The sequence below is a fragment of the Pararge aegeria genome, chromosome 13, assembly GCF_905163445.1.
Source record: "Pararge aegeria chromosome 13, ilParAegt1.1, whole genome shotgun sequence".
In the NCBI taxonomy this organism is placed as follows: Eukaryota; Metazoa; Arthropoda; class Insecta; order Lepidoptera; family Nymphalidae; genus Pararge; species Pararge aegeria.
Window position 1 is genome coordinate 4410239 of NC_053192.1, and position 8030 is coordinate 4418268.

An 8030-nucleotide genomic window follows, 5' to 3' on the forward strand; every position below is an offset into this window, starting at 1 on the left:
TATATGTGTTTTATTGAGCGAAGGAAGTTTTTGTGAGATTTAAAACTTGAAGTTAGATTTACATATGAAAGGTACAGGGCTAGAATGATGTAGGTCCTATCTTAAAGTTTTTAAAATAAAGTAAATAAATTAATCTACTACAATACACACAACGCCATCTAGCCCCAAAAAAAGCGTAGCTTGTGATATGGATACTAAGATAGCTGATAACTATCTTTATGAATAGAATACACATAAATACTTATAATATACAGATTAACACCCAGACACGGAAAAACATGAATGTTCATCACACACACATTTTCCACGGCCTTTGACTCAGAAAGCATGGTCGATTCCCACTGCGCCAGACGGCCGTCAAAAAAGGGAAAGTGAAAAAGTAACAGCAAATAACTGTAGTAGGACTGTGATATATTTACTAGTGCCCTTCATATGTAAACCTTGGTTCATCATCATCGTCATAACAATAATCCCTCCCATAATTGAGGAGGGTTTCAGGTAGTCACCACCCTGGAGCGGATTGGTGAAGTAAACAAAACCTTGGTTAAGCTACACGTTTTTTCAAGTAGGCCAGGACTATTTGAAAACTTACAACGCTCTCCGAGTACAGTATATTAATGCATTCTTAATGTTGATGAAGCTGCCCAGCTTTTGTAGCGCATCAGGGATGTTTGCGGAAGCGAGAGTCGACTGCTTCTATGCCACAATGCGCAAAGGATGTGGCTCCCTGGTGAGAAGGTTGCGTGGGTACACCAACAGCCTCATGGAGATGATAGCTGGACAGCAGGTATATGAGTTACTGCTGCAGCTGTGTGCTATATTAAATGGATTGGAGCGGCACTGATTCGCATATTCAAATAATATTATTTTGTTTGCTCTATTCTTTACCCATTATTTTGGGTCGGCGCTTTTCGAATAACATGCATTTTTTTATTATCTTTTAGTTCTACAGAAATAATGTATTTTTACTAACAAGAAAATGATGACTGAAATAAAGATTATTATTATTAGCACACTACTTAACCGATCCTCATGAAACTTTGTTCACATATTCTTGAAAGTATTAGAAGTAATAAAGGATATTTTATCCCGACATTAAGAGATAGAGGACAGAACTCCTCAGCGGTCAGCAGCAAACCCCCTCATTTAAGGCTTAGCGTTACTGAATACATAATTGCTGCCATTTTTATGAGGATTTCAGTGCTAGTAAATAAAAAATGTTAAAAATGTTCTTCGTGAACCTTTAGCATATGAATCAACTAACACATCGATTTCGATTCTTTCTTTAACGATTACTATTCTTTGTAAGTGAAAGAAGGAGCTAAGACTGATCAGACAGTTGTTTAAGGTATTGTTACTGTGGAGAAATTGAAAAATTACTTTTTAAAAACTACACCAGTTTTTTTTTTATAAGAATTCGTATTCTTACATTTTTTTTGAACTACAACTAACTAAAACAAAATCAAACGCAGACGAAGTCGCGGGCAACAGCGAGTACTTCTATAAATATCTACAGAGACAGTCTGTAAGATGCCGTGTGTAGACGGCAGATCAGAGTATAATTGTCACCACCGCGGTTATGGTACAGGGAGACTAAGGAATGTGTCGGTGAACGGGCAGCAAAATCCTACTAATACTATCTAATTTGCCATTATTGTGTGCAGTGCATTGTGTCCGAAAACAGTGAAAACGCCCCGCGCACGTCTTACTTTACACCCGCGGAATGTTGCTAACTCACAAACTTTTTCACATTTTCATATTTTATGGTGAACGCTTAGAAAATTAGAGGTATAAAAATAACTCATCTGTGTCTCAATGGTATGAAGTGACTAACCTTTTGTTCGAGAAACCATCCTAAAATGGAGTGGTTTTCGATGCTTCAATATTAGTCGTGTAGGCGGGTCTGTATGTTCTCGATTCTGTGGGCAAACCCTCCCGTTGGGACCTATGGGAGTAATAGCATAGAAGCCGAAAAGCCGGGCAAGTTACAATAAATATCTCTTAATATTCTGCTCGACTACTTATTTCAGAAGGCAATTCATGAAATAATTCACACTCTATAGCAATGAGGAAAAGTACACGTTTTATAATCAATAACGTATGAACAAAGAGTATTGTATAGCACTACGCACTCCGGCAGGTAGACTCTGTGGCATTGATTTAATATGTTACTATCATCTCTGTGGTAGCAACCAGAACGCGATAGAATGACATTAAGCGCCGCGCCGAAATAAAGAAAGAAAAATCGTCTTTATTGTCACACATTTGTGTAAAATGTTACATTTGTATCATAAAAACATCTCCTTTCTACCATCGAACTGCGAGGTACCGAAAGAATCTGCACCGTTACGTTGTTGAAATACCATCAACACGTACGAAGCGTTTTGCTTCTTCCTTTCTCATCCGCACCGCAAAGGCCTGGAATGCCCTCCCATCTTCCGTCTTCCCCGATACCTATAATCTGGGTGCCTTCAAATCAAGAGTGAATAGGCATCTTCTAGGCAAGCGCGCTTTATCGAAGGCTGCATCATCACTTACCATCAGGTGTGATTGCAGTCAAGCACTTGTCTATATAATAAAAAAAAAAAAATGTTAAAGAATAAAAATAAAAATAAATGTGTGACAAAGGAGCTGGCTCAGTATAGCTGCATACTATAGCGCGCAGCACTGGTTTTCAGCCAGCCCCATTATCTTCGTCGTCACAGAATCCTCGCGACTAAAGAATAACAAAATATTCATAAAAAAGGACAATAACATATAAACAAACAAGCTTATTTACCCCTGAAAGACATCGTGAAATACAAAAGCAACAATAATAAACAAAATCTAAAATTATTAAACATGAAAAACTAAAATCAAAAATAAAATGTAATGTGAGTGTCTTTAGTGTGCATAAAGGAAAAATTATATAAAAGTACTAAAAGGTGTGAACAGTAATAATTTTTTTTTTTTTTTTTTTTTGTTTACTGGTGGTCATTGACTACTAACAGTAGTCGACTGCCAAAAGACGATCGAGTTCTCTCGCATTGTCTCGCTCACACTCATTGGACTTATACGTGGCTTATATAAATATATATGTTTTAACTATATATATGTAGTATTAGTATGCATTGTACAAGTAATGTATATAATTAGCAAATTCGGGTATTGCAATATTCCGTTTTATGTAATGTTTCTTAAACCAAAGGTTGTCTGGAGGACATCGCTTCTAGCGATAAGGCCGCCTTTGTGCCTGGCTTTCTATTTGTATGTGCAATAAAGACTTCTTTTTCTTCTTCTTCTATTTAACTAAACGGTATCTGCTTAAACAAAGTTCAGGTAACTTTGTAATTTTTAACGGCAATTTGCAAAGTGCAATAATAATGTAATCTAATAATAAAATCAAAACTTAGATAGGTACTTACTATCAGAAAGAATTACTATTCGTTACATATATTTACCCTATTAATAAGCAAACATTTTATTCTAAGGTCTACGCAACAACATGCCAGATTGGTTTGGGTACATTTACGGCAGTGACCTCTATTATACGATAGTACGCTAATAGAGGTCAGTGTTTTACGGCTATCCTCAAAGTAGGAAGAACCTATTTCCTTAGGGACACTAATAAGGTGAGCATTTGGTAATGATGAAGTTCATGGGTCAATGTTACTATCGTTTTGAGGTCATAGCATTAACCCAAGTAAACTTTCATGTCAAGAAACAACAGGAAGAAGGTCTTGAGTAAAAGATTACATTCCTAACAATGAACGACTTTAAAACTAATCTTATTTGTTTTCTTCGTGATTTTCACTTTCTCGACTTCCTGTGTCGGCTGTTGTAAATATCCCGTCCCGCAACTCGCAGGAAAAACGATATCTATATCCCAATTCTATGTATCTATATTATGGTGTTCTGTATTTCTTCTTCTCCTCCCTCTGCCTATCTGTCGTCGTCTATTGTGATGAGTCTGTGTATGATTTGGGTAAGATCTATTTATTCCGCTTGATGACTGCCGCGTGTTTTGTGTGTAATTAATGTTTGAGTAATTGATGGTTGTTGTGTGTTTTGTACGCGCTGGTCTGGTTGAGTATTGTGTACAAATACAGTGTCACCTAGAACTTTGCTGAGAATGATTGACCTATGTATGACTGCTTGTTTTTGAAGAATGCTGATGTGAATGTTCGTGCCTAACTTATCTATATATTTTGTAATACTCTGAGCGATTACACCTGTTGCACCTACAACAATTGAAATAACAGTCGTTTTAGTATCCCACAAACGGCTGACTTCAGTTTTCAATAAATGATACTTACTCAACTTTTCAATCTCTTTTGGACCTATATTGTAATCAAATGGTACTGTTATATCTATTAAAAATGTTTTATTATTTTTTTGTCCATTTATATTATAAAACTAATCTTTATTATAATCTATATTACAATATAAGTATATTGATATATTGCATGGAATATCCGACGGCTATTATCGCTCATAGAAGAACCCCACTTTCTAAGCTGTGTGTGTGTGTGCGGACAGTTGGTAGACATGGTGTGCTACGCGGCTTTATAAAAGGGAAGTTACGGGTTCTATGCCCGGGAAAATACGGAATGGTAAATTTTTGAATATTCTTCGGTCTGATCTGGTGATAGTATTCTGTCCTAGCTAGTTACCATGCTACCCACGAATGCGTTCCACCACGCGGTTAAGTGTTCCAGTACGATGTATGAATTCAATATAAATGCCTCTAGCCAGTGGCGTGCACTTCATACATGCACATAAGCACTGCATACCCAAATTATTTTATATAACTCGTATTGGAGGGGAATTTTTCCATTTCATGCCATGTACCTGCTTTATGCATACCCTGGTCGAAAAGGCTGTGCACGCCACTGCCTCTAGCATGTTAGGTCGCTATCATCTGAGACTGCATTATCACTTTCCGCGATGACCGATGGATGTAGGCGTCACAAGGTGCCTAAGTAGCGATCCTACGTGAAAACGTGGCTAAGGTACAGTCACGGGGAATCCCCTAGAAATGACCTATGTCTAGCAGTGCTTGCCTTACACAGTTTCATCATCATCATCATCACATAAATCATCAATCGGTCTATGTGATGATGCAGATAAGACTCTATAAGCCAAGAAATATATTAAGAGTCTGCTATGAGAAAATGGTAGCAATAGTTAACAATGGAAAACTTTAAAGCAAAATCTATCGCACGGAACGTTGCATCGAATTCGCGACGGGCATATCGCTCGGCGGAAATAGGAAAATATGAAAACCCGACGTACTTTCCACTCTCGGTACATCGGTCGCGTGATTGTTGAAGCATGTTTTGTTAAAAACGAATATTCAGGGTTCCGATCCATAGATTTTTCCCTAAAACCTATAACAGCCTATAATAGTCCACAGCTGGGAATTGCCTAACGGAAGGGTTGGTGATCGAAATAAAAGGTGCTAGTTATTTATTTATTTAGTAACAAAAATTAAAAAATTAACGCAAACATGACAGGACGTACACAAGAACAACTTATCTCTAAAGAGTGTTCTTCCAGAAGCCCTCGATTGTGAGCAAAATTCAAGTAGAGCTGGCGACTGTACGACGGCCAACTGGCGCAACGGGCGTACCTTCTTTTTGAGTCCAAGTCCGTGGGTTCGATTCCCACAACTAGAAAATGTTTGTGTGATTAACATAAATGTTTTTCAGTGTCTGTATATTATAAGTATTTATTACATATTATATTCATAGAAATATTCTTCAGCTAAAAAAAAAATATATATATTTTATATTTAAAAAAAAAAGTAGGCACTTAAAGAAATTACTGATACGAAGAGTAACAATGCATAGACATGCACCGATATCCGATATACCTCGTATAAATACCAAATGTAAACTATACTGTATTAATACATTCAATAATATATGAAATACAGAATGAAAGGTTTATGCTAATAAAGTAATTATATAGAGAAGCCTAATAGTGCTGCTTCAGCCTAATCTGAACACTCATGATGATGTAGTAAAAGATAGTAGCAGGTTTGTTATGAGAATGGCAGTTACTTTTAACTCACATCTTCCTTTTGAGTCTTAATCGCTTGTCAGCACTTCACAAATTTTTTTTCATATTTTTTTTTTGAGTTTTTGGGTTTCTTACTTCCGTCATCGCACTTTATGTATTTGACTCTCATATATATTATTTACTCGTATATGTAGTTATTTATGACACAACGCTGCGTCTCGCCGCGTTTGGAACTAGACTTCCGGAAATAACAAAATTGGAAATTGTATCGAAGTGCTGCGAGCTGGAATAGACGCGTAAAGGACGTATTCGGAGACATATTTCGTGTAGACATTATTTATTTATCACACCCAAAAAGGAGTGTAATGTATTCAGGGTACATATAAGTTTGAATGTCATATAGTTCATCATTTAATAAAAAAAAAACATACAATAATTAAACAACGAAAACTAATAATACTAAGTACTTATTACTTATCTGAATCCTTCGAATCGCGACGCATTAATTCCTTACCTGCCACTGCGGGTGCACGCGTACCTACGTGCCGAGTCTGAGAAGTAGCCGTCGCCTGCCTTTGGACTTGGCCGCTTTCAAAGCGCACAAAAATAGATATGAATGAGTCATTGGCGATATATCTGTTTGTGAGTTTTTTTTTTTTTTTAATTTCCAAATTCCTGAACACATTCGAATGTATGACATATCGTTAGAACCTTTACACCGGCTATGAATTCCGCCACTATACAAGCTTCTCTACTGTTTGAGGGGAGGTTCAAGATGGTCTGATCCCCTTCTCGTTAGCGCGGGAGCCCCAGCAATCGGTGGGGGTAGTTGATAGACGTCCGGGAAGTAAACGGGGGTCTCCAGGGGTCTAACAAAGGCAAGAAAAGAGGCATCCTTGGTGGTTTTTAGTTTGGGTTTACCCCCCTTTAGAGGAAGGAATCCTGCATAACCACCGTCCGAGCGTGGGCGGGAGGGAGCTTTAATCTTTTCCACCAAGCCAAAAAAAAAGGCTCGCGGTGATAGCCTAGTAGTAAGAGCTTCGGCCTCGCCTGGGGACAGTCGTTTTGCTTTAAGAGTGTAGGGAAACATCGTGAGAAAACGTGCACACCAGTGTATTCTCCATGATTTGCAAAGGTGTGTGGAATGTACCTACCGATCCTTATTTCGCCACCGTGGTGGACTACTCGGACCCTTTTCATTATATATAATATAGAGATACAATACGCGACGCATCACTGACGCGGTTTAACGTTTCGGTACAATGTCGCGTAGAAAACGACTGGTTAGCTGCCATTTTGGACTGCTTCATAGCTAACCACCAAGTAAAATTGCAGTCAAGTGATAAGTTGCAGTGAACTAAAATAAAAGGCAACTAATAGCCACAACGATACTAGTCTATCAACTATAACTTACCCCCTATCTTATAACAGTCCCCTAAATTATATAGTTTTAGAGAATGGACTGTATCAAGTATTAGGTATATACTGCAGAACTAAACACATCTGTCTTAACTAGCTGACAAGTGAAATGTTAAGATGAACTATCATTCATCACAATCTAATGATTGAAATTCGTAATTTGAAGGAACTCCCTAATTAAGATGGAGGCATTAAATAGGATTACTTTGTTGTTCTGTCTGTGTGTCAATGCACTTTTTTTTTTAAAAAGTCCTCAGGGCAGTGGCGTGCATTATGCATAGAGGGTATGCACAGGGTATGCAGATTATATAAAATTAGACAAATCTCAGTACGAGTTATAAAAAAACTTAAGGATAGGCTTTGTAAGAGTTATAAAATAAATAAATAATAATAATAATAATAAATCTTTATTTGGAACAGTTACAATGGCACTTAAAATTCTAGCAAGGGTGGCACTGCAATAGTAAAAACTGTGCTGCATGTGTGTGTGCATTGTGTGTGCGTGTGTGTGTGTGTGTTTATGTTATAGACACGTAAAAAGCCTACCCTTACGTTTTTATAACTCGTACTGAGATTAAATAACATCTTCATACCCTTCGCATACCCTC